The sequence below is a fragment of the Pagrus major genome, chromosome 6, assembly GCF_040436345.1.
Source record: "Pagrus major chromosome 6, Pma_NU_1.0".
Classification (NCBI taxonomy): Eukaryota; Metazoa; Chordata; class Actinopteri; order Spariformes; family Sparidae; genus Pagrus; species Pagrus major.
Genome location: NC_133220.1, coordinates 14721115 through 14736161, shown reverse-complemented (window position 1 = coordinate 14736161; position 15047 = coordinate 14721115).

The window sequence follows — 15047 nt, the reverse complement described above, 5'->3', positions numbered from 1 at the left end:
CATTCCGAGGGGAACATATATGTCTTTAACAAATTTCATGGGAATCCATCCAGTAGTTTTTGACATGCTTGGGTCTGGATTAGTGTGCTAGCATTAAGGACACTACATTAAAACATGGCTAAAAATTAAGTAAAGTAGGGTGAGTACCCCAATGTCAATTTAATTACCAACAAATGTTAATAAACTAACCTCTTATCAAGAATGAAGTGTTCAAAACAGCATAACACAGGCTAAAGTGTGTGAAGTGGATTAGACGTTGGTTTCTTAGTCCTGCTGGTCTGGATTCCAGATGTTTATTGTCACTCTGGTTGTGCAAGTACACTCGTGAAAGTCTTTTGCTTAGAGAATAGGTTGGAGAGACAAGGGTGTATTGTTGTTGTGCAAAGATAATAAGTGTAAAATAAAGCAAAAAGTATAAAAACTGCAATTAAAACAATCAAAGCGTTCTGATTGATTGAAAGTGCAGCAGCGAATGTGGCAGTAAGGTGCATATGGCTGCTCTAACCGGCTGGATGATAACGACAATAAATGAATACAAGACAGAATAATATGATGATGAACATGTTTGTTAAAGATCCAGAAGCTTTACTCACTTTGGTAGAATTAAGACCCGCGCATGGTGAGACTTCTGTATGTTGCGCTGGTTGCCATCATACAAAACATCTCAATATGAATAAAACATTCATTCACATAATAGTGTTGATGTTTTTATGCCTCACATAACAAGTCTCACTTCAGTAACATAACACTGATTAATTGTATTGATATATGAGTACATAGGTCAAAATACTGCTGACTTTGTGGCACTAAATGAAAAGTCATTTAGGATTCGAAAGATCCGGTTCTTCATGCTGCGCTGACCCAAATGATCTGGCTCCCTACAAAGAGCCGCAATTCCCATCACTTGTGTGCCTTGAAGCAAGTTCAGGTGTTGTGTGGGATTTTGGTTAACTTTGCATTTATATTGCAATATACAAAGTAACCCACGCGTAGACACACACACACACACACTGTCTGGTTTAAATGCTTGCTTTTGTTTAAATTCACAAAGTTTCTAATGAATTGAGTCATTTTCTAAGCAGTGTTTTATGAGTACTATCGGCATGAGTGAATACAAATACACATGAACAGAGTAATTACATAACACGTGTCGTAGAGGCTATTTGAATACGGGTGTGCCTTGAGATTCTAGCTCGTCTTTTGGCGTGCACTTACCAACAAACACACAGTTTTACAATGAATACAAAAAAAAAATGATATTTGAATGTACAATTATTGAGAGTGTGGAGGGGAATGATGATGAATGTGAAAAGTCACAGGTGCTAAAGTGACAGGGTTCGAGTGGGTGGAGGCGGATAAAAATTAGCCCACAACTTCAAAGCACTTCTGGGTGGAGTTGACTGGCATCCATATACGGTATTACTAAACTTCTCAGGAAAAGAAACTGAAATTTGGCACTGCTAGACTTCCCTTTAAATATTAAGTTTCTATACCCATACAAGCTGCATCGATTATCTTAGCCCAGAACACTGTGGCGGGGTCACATGCACGTGATTCATTCTGTTTTGTGAGAGATGTTTTTTCAGCTTGTCCCTGAGAAAGGTTTCAATCTCAATTATGCATTTATTGGGTTAGATGAATGAAAATAACTCAAGGGATCAGCAAAATAAAATCTGAATTAATGGTTCATAAATCTTATGCAAATGCCTCAGTGACGAGTCTTTCTCATGAAGTGAGGAATGTTGCTGAGCTACTCGCTACAGGGTGGGACAAACATACAGGTTGAAACAGTTGTCTCACTGCAGAGTCAAAGTCATTTCCTTGTGACACTACATCACAGCAGTTATGGGTCCATGTGTCTTGTCCAGTCTTGTGTGTGTTTTGTGTCTGACCCTGCTCCCAGCTGTATGGGGTGAGTATTATTTTTTACTGTATACAGTCTATGTTTAGGACTTCCTCTGCAAAATGATCCAGTCCAGCTGGATCTGTTTTAATCAGGGTTCATACTGTAGCTACAGCTTTGTCATTGCTGCTTGTTTTGAGCTTGAATGCACATGTAACTCTCTCCCTCCATCGTCTTCACCATCACCTTGTCTTTTTTATGTTACAGCTGAATACTGTAGCAGATATCAGGACACGTCTGGTCGCTACCATGATAATCAGCAATGTTACAATCAGTACTGCTGTGGTTACTGTACCCAGAGGTACTGCTGTGGTGACCAGAGATACCGCCTAGCTCAGGATCGCTGCTCTAAAGGGTGTGCTCTTGTTTTGATCCTGTGTTGTACTCCCCCACGATACAAAGAAAAATGTATTTATTTTAATAATTATAACCCTAACCCTAACCCTGACATTTTTTGTGTCCTTTTCTCCAGAACTAGCCAAGGGGGGGGAAAGAACAAACTTCCCACGCTTCTTGGAAGCACCTTAGGGACTATTTTCCCCCTCATCCTTATTGTGGGCGTCATCATCTGCTGTGTGGCTCCTTGCTGCTTCTGCTACAAGAAGTGTCGAAAAGGAGGCAACCGAGGGAACCAACGTAGGACACATTTTTGGCTACAGTTTATTTTTTGCAGACAACAATCTTTTTTTATATATATACTGTATGTGCAAGAAGTTACAGTTGAACAAAAACCTGATCTTCTGTTTCACAGTATAACCGAGAATTCTTGACGCGTCAGTGGTTTGCAAACAAATTACATTAAAGAATTGGCACCTTACCCATCTTTGACTTTACCTACAGCTGTGATAGGCCCCGGACCTATGCACCCACTCACTCCTTCCGGAGGTTACCAACCAGCCTACCCAGGCTACCAGCCCGGACCTGCCCAGCCTGGATTTGGAGGAATGCCCAACCCTGGAGCACCACCGCCCTCATACTTCAATAGTGAGTTATAAACGCTTCAGACTGATTCAACCTGAGAGGAACATATAGGTGTGATAGGCTTGGTTGAAATCACCCATCTGCTAGTCCACTTGTCAGAAAAGAGGATGTATTCGTTTGTCCTGTGATCTATATACTTAAAGGATTGTCTTCAATTGATCACAGTTGTTTCTTAGCATTTACTGACAGCAATAATCCGTTTTAAAGAATAAGTGTAGTGTTACTCTTTACTTGTTATCGTCAAAGTTATTGTGTACCTCAAGCCTAATATATCTTATTCCTCTGTGCCAATGCAGCTCAATTGTTGTCCAAAACCAAAAGAGTTGCAAAGAGTTATTTTTGGCACACCTGGTTCTGGAAATAAAAATCCTATTAATTTTACGAGAGACAAAGGTACATAGAGCACTTCTACGCATCAGATCGGCATGAAACTCTCCTGGTAAAATTATCAGCACAGAATATTAACAACAATTATTCTTTTTAAATTTTTTCTCTTTCCTTTAGTGTTCTTGTGCATGTAAAAGGTCTTGAAAGCTAAAAAGGTCAAAGTCTGCACCAACAGAAGCTCCTCTCTCCCACAGAAAACATTGCTCCTGAAACGCCTCGTCAGTAGTCCCACCTGTAATTCTGTGACCTTGTGACATCATGCTACGTCACCATGTCGAACATTTGCAGAATTTATGCCATATCGCTTGTTTGGCACTTGAGAAGAATTAATTTAAAACAGCTGCACTGTCCTTGTTAGCGGTGCTGCCTCAGCCGTGTGCGAACTGACCAATCAGAGGAGACTAGGTATTTGGGAGGGGGGCCCTTAAAGAGACAGGAGATAAAGCCTGAAAATGAGCATTATATGTCTCCTTTAATAAAAAGTTAAAAGGTGCAAGTCTGTGTACCAGAAGTTAACTACAACTATATGTATATTTTTTAAAATCAGATTTTAAATGTATACGGGTGAAATGTTCCTCTCTTACCATGAGTGTCAAATGTGTATTAATCCGCATCTGAAAATAGTCCCCAACAAATTCACGATTTACTCCTCTTGGATTCATGTTGTTAATGTAGTAAATTGTTTCTACTTTAAAAATAAAATAATCTTTTTTTGTCTTTTATTGTTATAGGCCAACATCTTTGTTTGAAAAAAAAAGAAAAAAGAAGAATTTAGGAACGTTACAAACCAACTATTTTGTTTTTTCTCTTTTCAGATGATCCAGGTTACAATCCAGCTGCATTCAATCCAGGACAGCCGATGTATCCCTTCGGGCAGCTTTTTGCAACTCCACCAGATTCAGATGGATCTTCACAGCCGCCCTTCAACCCCGCTTATGACCCAAACTCTGTAACCGGATAGCTTAATAGACCAAAACACTCCTGGTTTCACCACCATTCTCAGGGGATTGTAAAATGTGTTGATTAGATTGAGATGACAGTGCAAACCCGCTCTGCAGGATGTCAAATTTGAATTAAATCTGTGAAAATCTACATTTTGACACTTTAATTTAAACAACTCAAACTCTGCTGAAATGCTTTATGATTGAACCGTTATGGACAATAGCTTCAGTAATGGCAATTTGTTTAGCAATGTCCAATTGTAAAATATGACCACTTTTAAACTGAGTTTTTTAATGTATGTTGAAAAAAAATTAAAAAAAACAAACTCCAAGGGCATTGTGTTGATCCTGTGTTTACTTGTGTGTATTTTTGTGGATGACATGACTTCTGTATTTGCTTGTAATGTGTTTTGAGGTGAGATTCCTTCTATCTTGAGGGGTTTTCTGAACCTCATCTGCACAACCTGCTTCCTTTTTGTTGTTACTGTTTATGCTGCTTTGTTTTTACTGTGGAAAGTACATAATGTGCCCACTTGTCCAGTGGACATAAACCACAAACAACAAACAAACAAACAAACACTCTTCGTGGCAAAGTACATTACAGTAGAAATAAAAATAAAAATAAAAACATGATCCTTTTATGGTCCAAACTACGGAAGCCCTAAAGGGCCATGCATTCATACATTTTATTTCCTCCGTTTTCCCGCGATAACAAGTTAATTTCATTTGTTTTCTCGAGATCTCGAGTTATTATCTGGAAATAACAACTGCCGTTTTCCCGAGATAACGAGATAATTTTCTCGAGATCTCGAGATAACGAAACTTTGTTTTCCCGAGATAACGAGATAATTTTCTTGAGATCTCGAGATAACGAAACTAGGCCTACATAGCTGGTCAGCTATGTAGTTAATGACGACATCAGGCTCACTTAGATTGCGCCGCCGATATAGCCGAAGCCTTGCTAACCGTCTTTTTAGATTATGCACACTAATGTGTATATTATCTGTAATAGCAAAGCATAATGCTATTTCAGCCTGTGTCAGGCCTTGATTGAAAAGATATGTGACGCGGTGATGGATATGCTCCTGCTCCTCTGACATTGCTACACAGAATGATGTTTCCTGCAATGATTTAATATACTACACTATCGTTTTGTTTTCTCAAGATCTCAAATTAATTATCTCGTTATCTCGAGAAAACGGCAGTTGTTATTTCGAGATAATAACTCGAGATCTCGAGAAAACAAATGAAATTAACTCGTTATCATGGGAAAACGGAGGAAATAAAATGTATGAACGCATGGCCCTTTAGGGCTTCCGTAGAAATCTGTTAGTATCAGTATAAAGTATCTTCATCACCAGCCGATGGCACTAACAGGGTGGTTGGCTCACCCTGTACTCCCCCCGGTTTTGAAACGCTGGAGTTTCACTTAGGGGCCATCAACAAATTACTGTTTGACTGACGCAAAAAACATTTTTTTTCAGTACCTTCATGCTTACTTTCCCATGTTAGTTGAAATCATGAATAAAAATCTGTGGTATGTAAGTCTCATATAGCACATACAGGGAGGGGTTTGGAGTCACTCCGTCACGTGACATAGAAGCTATTGAAAATATTTTTTGAGAGATTGAAAGATTAGATTAAGAGTCTTTATTGTCTGGGAGCAATTTGGTTTGCAACAGTAGTCAACACAACCAGGACACAACATCCTAAAATAATACAATAAATAGTGACATAACATATATCACGATAAATGTGTACTCACTGTCCAGTATAGTAATACAATTCAGCATTGATTTGTAGTCAGTAAGTCACATGACATTGAAGTTATTAAAAAGAAAAACGAAGTTAGGCCGATTAGCTCAGTCATACGGAAGAGTATTAGTGCCAGGGGTGAGGAAAGATGCACTTCAAGATGTCGTCTCAAAAGGTCAACTTTAATCTTGAAATGTCAAGTTTAATCTCCACATTTCGAGAATAAAGTGGACCTTTTGAGACGACATCAAATGCCTCAACAAAATGCCTTGGGTAGATGAACTGATGAAACTGCTTTAGTCACAAAGAAATTATTTCTCAGTATCAGGACTTGGAAGAGATTTTTTTTTATTATCACCCCTGGCCATAATACCCTCTGTACATTCAGATATGCAGACCTATGTAAAATACATTGATTAGGCCTGCACATTATCAAGTAGGTGTGCTATAAGAAACAAATCATATTTTTTTTCTTACTAATTTGGGCAACTCTGTAGGAAGGTATTGAAAATACTTTTTGTCAGCGTAGTAGTAATTTATTGACGGTCCCTAAGTGAAACTGCTTCAGGGCGACAGATCACAGAGCAGCTGGCCGTCCTCCCTCAGTCAACCCCGGGCTGAAACACGACGAGGATGTCGCTGGACCCGGAGTAAACATCTACTGAATATTCATCCTTAAACTAACTCCAGCACCGTGTAGCAGCTATAAAGTAAGTTTTATTCAAGTGTTTTTAAAAAAAAAATCTTTCGCACTTCCTCAGTCGCACGCTTGACAGTCACAAAGTGAAACCGAAACTTAAGAGCAGCCACGCTGTGAAAATACTTAGTTACTTGTAAAAAGTTCAAATCTAAGTGATGTAAAGTTTTTTTTTCTAAATCCCATTATCAGAGTCAGTTTTACTATAACGTCTGATGTTTTGGATTAACGTTACATGTCTACTGTTGTGTTGTTACAGTCTATAAGATCATATGTGTGTAGCCTCGCTTGTCCCGTCAGTCATGTATTTCTAAAAAACTCTTCATGGTGTCAGAAAAACACAACTTTTTAACATCTGTGTGACGATTTATTTTCCCTATAAGTCCAAGAAGATTTTAAAAACTTTATTTAGAATCAGAATGAATCACTAGTTTTACAAAAGATGGGTTTTCACAGGAAAATGAGTCACATTTAAAGAATCTGTAACTCAAGCAGTCAGACAAATGGAGTGGAGTATTTGCCTATTAGATGTGGTGGAGTTGAAGTACTCGAGTAATGTACTCATCCAGCATCCAGTGTTGTAAAAAAGTACCCCAAATTTGTACTGTAAAAGTAAAGAGATTGTGTTGTCACCCATACAAATGGTACTTGAGTAGAAATCTTAAAGTATCTGATGTTAAATGTACTCAAGTACCAAAAGTACAAGTAAGAGTAAATTGTACAGATAACACCATGTAGGTACGATTATCCGCTTCGATAATAACTGTATCCGATAAAAATACATTAATGTAAAACTACTTTGACTCTGATACATCATGTAATCTGCAAAGTAACTAGTAACTAAAGTTAGCAAATACATGTAGTGAGTTCAATCTTGGTGTTGTGTTGTTATTTGTTATGTTATGTTCCAGTATTTGGACAGATGCTTTGGCAACATTGTTGTTAAACTTTCATGCCAATAAAGCCCCTGAATTTGAATTTGTTAAAAGTGTAGTGGAGTAAAAATATATAGTTGCATAAAATGGAAATACTCAAGTAATGTTCAAGTGCCCAACGACTCTGGTAAAAGTAAAAGTCACCAGTGGGAATAATACTTTATAAGTATAAGTCTTAAAGTATATCATATTCAATGTGTTTAAGTAGTACAAGTCAATTGTAACCTTATATTATCATGTATGTACATTCGATGGATTAATGGCCTGGCTGATCAGATTTGACTTAAAGAGAAGACAACTGGATGTTTTCTAGATGAGCTGTTGATTTTATACTCGTAACGTAACTCCATGATCTCACCATGACCCTGACTTATATAGTATGTGTTACACAGGGTTCCAATGCTTCCTGGAAAACCTGGAAAACAGTTGACCAGTTTTCCAGTCATGGAAAACACATGGAAAATTAGAGCAAAAGCAAAATGTCCTGGAAAATCTTGTCATGTCCTGGAACAACTTGGAGTAACTTGTAGTTAGTTGCGTCTCAGTATTATAATTCTAAGTTTTGAACATAAGATTTTTATTTTTACTGCAAATGTTTATCTATTCCACATATATGTCATCAGTGTGCTTGATTACTAATATTGGTATTGGTATCTTAAACATTGCACTTGATTAAATGTCACTTTCTATGTCTTTTCTCCATTTCTAAAGCAGAATGATGTTCGGAGGCGCCATGGAGATTGTTTCACCCTTAATCGTCAGTTGTTGTATCATCTGCTTTGTGATGCTTTGCTGCTTGTTGTGCAAGAAGTGTCGAAAAAATCAAGGCAACCAAGGTAAGACAGTGTACTTTATTCAGGCAACCACAGCCTTTTCTATGTACTGTACTGTACTGTACTATGTACTGCTAAATATGAAGTTACTTACCATAGCAAGTGATTAACAAGTTGTTTCTTTCTTTGTTTAATTTGTTTAATGATAAATTGACTCAAAGGAGTATTTGTGTCTTTTTCTCAAACCGTACTTATTCTCTGAATTAACTTACACCTACAGCGAACACCACTGTAGTCTACACTTCACCCCAGCAGCCACTCCCCCCATCCGGATATCAGCCATCCTACCCAGGCTTCCAGCCTGTACCTGTCCATGGAGGATATGGAGGTCCGCCCTTCGCTGCAGGACCACCACCCTCATACTCGGAAGCTAGTGAGTTATTTCATGACATCATTCAATTTAACAATTCATATAAACAGTGACTGACACACAGTTCTCCAAGCTAGCGTGATAAAAAAAAAAAGTGGATGCTATCGGTTCTTGACTAGACGGACTAGAAATATCTCCTGTTGCCAAGTCGTATCTAAGGTTGGTCCTGTTTACTGGAATGATGAACGTTATGGGTAATGATTGTTCCAGATATTAGTCAAACAATCATGTGTTGTCAGGGAAGCAGAGTTATGGCTTGTGAAAAACTTAAGATTTTGATAAAAATATTTTTTATATAAACCAGATATGCCCTTCAATGTGTCCTTAATCAGTTATACTGATAGTTATTAATGGACGACACAGAGTCCAGAACTGGTTCCCTCTGCGAAGTTAATGAATTCCTGATAATGGACGCCTCTTCAGACGTTATCCCTTACATGAATGAGTCCTATGCACTGGGTGACATGTTCCTCCATTACCATGGTCACTTTATACAGTAATGTTTGTTAAGAACTACACTGGCCAGATATTTAAGTATCTTAGAAACTATTTTAAAGTCTTGTGTTTTTAAAGGATAGGGAAGTCATTAGACATCTTTGACAAAAACATTATTTTTATTGTTACAGGCCAACATTTTTCGGTAACAACAAACCAAATATGTGTTTTTGTCTTTTCAGCTGATCCAACTCTGTTCCCAGCTGCATTCGGTCCACCACAGCCAATGTACCCCTACCCCGGGCAGCCTTATGGACCACCACCACATTCACATGAACTGGCACAGCCGGCCTACAACCCCGCTTATGGTCCAAACCCCTAAACCAGCTCACTAGACCGAAACACTCCTTGTTTTAAAAACCCTGGCTGCACCACCATTCTCACTGGAATGTGAAATGTGTGGATCGTGTTGTTTTGATACAGTGGAAACTCCCATTTGAATTAAATACACTAGATCTCAGGAATATATATATGGAAATATCTACATATATTGTGTATTTAAGACAGTAAAACTCATCACTTTATCTTGCTGCTGCTTTTTATGCGTAGACCTCTGTGAACGTGAGCTTCAGGAATGGCCTTTTGTTAGTATCCAGCTGTGGTGCCGTTAGATCGATTGAAATTCTAGTGAACTTCAAAACGCCTCTGTTGTGATAAACGCCAGCAGCCACTAGAGGTCGCCTCTGCCTCAGGGTTGTTTTGTATAGAAAGAAAGGGGAACACAGTGGCTGAGCATTGTTTGCTGCATGCAGGTGACAAGTCTTGTTATCGATCATTTTTTGTTACTTTGTTAAAGCCTAGTTTACTATTAATAAGTGAGTAGTTACCTGCTGATAAATGCATAATCAAGTATGTGTTAATCTTAATTAAAGGTGCACCATGCAGTTTTAGGGGTGACATTTTAATCAGAAGAGAAAAATCATTGATTGATTAATATTTTTAATAACTGAATAAACAGAATAAACTAACTGTCCTCAAAGGACAACACAATTTATATAATAGTATTACGTTGTTTATATTTGCAGGAGCCGTCTTAGGAGCCACGTTTTTAGCTTCAAACTGTGTTCTGGGGACCTTATTCCCCTCTGACAAAGACTCGTTTATTCAGAAATACATAAAATAAATATTTCTTATTGATACTGTGAATGTTTAATTTGAATTTCTTTATTTTTATCATCAAAACTTCATAGTGCACCTTTAAACAACATAAAAGCTTAGTAAAGTTTTAGCAGTGATGTAATCAGGAAGTTAGTTAAGCTCAAAACGTTCGTAAGTGTCTATAAACTGCAAAAAAGTTTTTTTTTAAGAGCTCAAAATATCTTATAATCTACAAAAACCTGTTTATGGCGCTATGGATATTGATGTTAATTGGCATCTTATAAAGATTATAACACCAACACTTTCAAGGATCGTAATATAAAGCGTTACCCCTGGGCTTTGGTTTCTTCCACTGCATCAAAGCAATGGAGACTTTTACTACCTTGCTTCTTAAACTCACTTACAATAAAATTAGGTTGTTATGAAATCCATAAAGTCGTAACTCATTGTTATCACCTACAGCGAGACAAAACCACTGTGCTCTGCTCAATTTAGCCTCTTCCTGTGGGATCACGTGCAGTTAAATAGCTACAGTGGGTGTGCTTGCATTTAATCCCATAATAACCAGCACCACTCCCTCTTACAGCATCCTGCACTATCCATTAATCAATACAGTAATAGTGCTGACTGTGGCTGTCTCAGTCATCGTAGCGACGGGGGGCTATAACAGGAAAAATGACCCTGCCCGTATGTACTGCTCCCTGCTTGCCGTCTAAAATAAGATCTCCCTCTCCTTGAAGTGTGGCTCAGACTGCTAATGAGCACTCATGTCGGGATGCCTGTGTCATGGACGATGTGGCAAATAATCTTTACAGCCAGTTCTCCTCCTCTCCATCCCTTTCTTCTCCTCTCTTTCCCTTTCTTCCATCCCTCCCTCTGACTGTGCTTTGTTCTGTCTAAAGGCATTTTTGTCTGGCCTCCTGCCCGAGCTGCCATTAAGATGTTTTCAGTATTTTCTCGACGTCCCACACCATTCCTCATGTCTTTTCCCCTTTTCTTCTGCTCAGTGGAATCCTTCTGGTATTTACCGTATATCTCAAGTCAGAGATCGAGAACCGACAGGGGTCACGATGCAGGTCAGAAATCAACCTTTTGATAAGATTTTAAATAATTATTCAGGGCTCTGTATGGAGCCAGTGAGCAGTGTGTGGGAGCACAAACTCCCCAATGCGTGACCTCGCTCCTGCCAAGATGCTCCTAAGAGATACAAGCATGCTGAACTCTCCCACACGCTCAGGATGGAAACACAAACAGACTGGACAGCATTATTCATGTTTTGTTATTTTTAAAAATCTGTTCCATCACCAAAGGTTGAGTGATTAAAAAAAAGTTTCCAACATTATTTATATTTGATATTTTTACCATATTTTCCTTTACTTAAGATAAGTGTTAACAAATTTTCAAGAGAGTGAACCGTGTATCAATGTGTATCATCAACCATCGAATGGATTGCCATAATATTTTGTACAGACCTTCATGGTCCCCAGAGGATGGTCCCAACCACTCGAACAGAGCAGGATAAATCAGCATTTTCCTTTTGCAATAAGCAAGCTAAGAAAGGCGTGACATATTTAAACATACTTTAAAATCAGTTTTTACAGACGTGCACATGTTATTCCTTTTAACACCTGCCATTATTCTACTAAGATTCTCTCTAGTGTTTGTTATATTATTGTGATGTTATCTGTCCATGTTTGTACTTTTATACGAATTTTATTTCATTTTGCTGCCCCTCTTGACCAGGACAATCCTCTGTGGATCAATTAAAGGATAAATAATACAAATGCGATTGACTCTGATGATCCTCAGACTTTTATATTAGCGCCACCAGCAGGTTGAAATTTATGTTTTTAGCAAAATGTCCCAATAACTTTTGGATATAGATATTCATGAACATGTTCTTTATTATTATTTAATCTGTTTTGTTTATCTTGTTTAATGTATGACATTTATTTTTGTATTGTGTATTGGATATTTGTATATTGTTATGTGTAATGTTTCTTTTACCTGCCACAAGACTACTGAAGGAAATCAGCATTCTTGCTAAATCGTGTTTACGTCGCGTATTTTTAATGATGTTCATTAACTTGTTCTGTCTTCTTCAAATAGACAAATAAAATAATATATTAAAAAAAAATGCTCACCTCGAAATTAATTCTAATAATTCATGAAGTCAGTATTTTATTTTGCCTACAAAACAAATAGCCTCAGCGAATGTTAGTATGTGGTGCACATCAACATGTAAGCATTCTCGTCGTGTGCATGTGAGCGTGCTGAAGTTTGCGTTCGGCTCAAATCACGAGAAGTTTTTTGCTTACCATTGCTGATATAAATGGGGTGGACAAAATAATAGAAACGCCTGTCAGTATAGTGCAACACCAATAAGCAACTCAACGAACTGCAGCCTTTTTAACAAAAACTGAATAGTAACACTTTCATGAAAGAAGGATTTATTGCAGGACTTTTGTATTAAACTGCATTAGTTTACTATAAATTGGCGACTGAACATATAGTCAGTATGTAGTTAACACCACATGAGGGCCACGGGGTGCAGAGAGTTTTTGATATTAAGAGCGGCTGCCCTCCAGTAACCTGGTGTGTGTGTGTGTGTGTGTGTGTCAGTAGAAATTGAAGATAGCACCCAGAGACACTAATCTTATGTCAGTTTTAATCCTCTTCAGGGTTTTTTCTTACTTTGCTGCCTCTTTGTCAACGCTTGAAGCTAATTCCGCCTGCAAAGTCTGCCACATGGTTTGTCAAATGGAGGCTCTCTGCAAGAACATCGAGGATAAATTGAAGGTACCCTCCAGATATGTTTTAAAAGGTGTATAAAACACTGTACTTCGACTGATATTGTGTTTTAGATTTTTTAGTTTTTCCACCAAAATGTTGTATTATCTTGCTGAAATCCTTAAAATTACATCTACCTTGTTCCTCGTTAAAAGAAATCCTAAATCTATGATGATGCAGATATGTCATTTTAAAACACTTCAAACAAGATGTCATTGTCAAGTCCATTCTCAGTGTCGGTGCACTGGAGGCTTCAAGTCACACTTGTGTACGCTGAATATTGTGATGTCACGAATCATGCTCGTTGGCCTGCCTCTTAAACCTTATACCCCTTATAAACTCTTATAACCTCAGTGAGCTCAGATGTCGTTTTTGTGTTGGCACTGTAAAAAGCAGAAGCCATTTTTTTTATTATCCAATGTTTTCACCCTTGTCAGTTTATTTGTTTGATGGTTGGTTTGTGACCATGATTACACAAAAACTACTGAGTGGATTTCCACAAAACTTCGATGGAAGATGGGTCTCGGCACAGAATGGACCCCATTCACTTTCAGTGCAAAAAATCAGGCGTATTTAGATGACGAATGAGTACAAAGGGGGACTACTGGGACTACTGATATCACCTTATCTGTATTTACTCTGCACAGGTCGAGCTGTGGGATGAGTTCATAAAGAAATATATCCATTTTGGATGTTAGCTGCACTTGATTGGAAGTATGGATATCTACCTATAAAACCACGCTGGCTTAATGAAATCTGAAGTCGCATCTCTCTACATGAAGCATTTCATCTTCTCGTGTCGCTGGTGTGCAACTGTTGTGTGTGAGGTTTATTGTGTGGAACAGTTGAGGTGACACACTGACAGCTGCACAGATTGAGTCAAGAGAAACAGAAATCAGCTGGTTAAAACAGCAGCTGTGGGTGAGAGGGCACAACTGAGGTATGTTGTTTGTCTGAGATACTTCTCAGTAGGAAAATCATTGGCGGAAACACTTATAATTCACACTTTCTATCCTTTGTTGGCTCCCTGGTTACTCTCTGAGTGCTCTGTCACAGTAACCCTCTCCAGAAGAGCTAAAGGTCTGTAATAAAGTTTCCTGGGTCACTGTGCACATTTTGACCCCTTTTGTCTCCCGGATTCATTCCAGATCGCTGCCACCAGAAGTCAGACGTCAGGGCTTTCAAGATCAGGGTGAAAGGGGAAAAAAAGCTTTTTTTGGATTTTTCATCCATCTAGCTTTTTCACTTTCAAGATTCCCTTTTATGTTCCTCGGATCTACAAGCACCTGTACCGACCAACGAGCGTCCAGAGAAAAGAGGCAGTTTGGACCGTGTGAACTCAACAGATAAAACAGTCTGCTGTCTTTTCACCCTCTCCCTCTCTATTCAATAGCCTCCAAGTATCTTGACAACCTTGCCTGGTATTTTGGCAGCAGTCCCTTGAGTGTTGATGTCAGCTGAGAGAGGGGAGGGGAGGGACTGAAAGAGGGAGAGAGGGGAGGAGGGGAGGAGTGAGCGGGCTATTCAAGGCACTTGTCCTCTGTCTCCCTCAGTGCTTTAGAGGAGGGGGAGGCGCACATGCATTGAGAGAAACACACACTCTCACACACACATATACTAGTGGCGGCCACATTTTCACAGCCTGCTCTCCAGACTGACAGCAGCAAACGGAGTTGAGAGCCAGCACGATAGAGCAGCAGCGAGGAAGGAAGAGAAAGAGGACTGGAAACAAGGGAGGCATCCACACAGGAGAGGAGACTACACAGGATTTGTCTCATTTTTTTCCTCTTTTAGCTCTCTGGGAGCCAAAAAAGGAATCTGCCCTGTGCTCCTCTTGAGCTGAACTTGCTTTGCACCTTGCT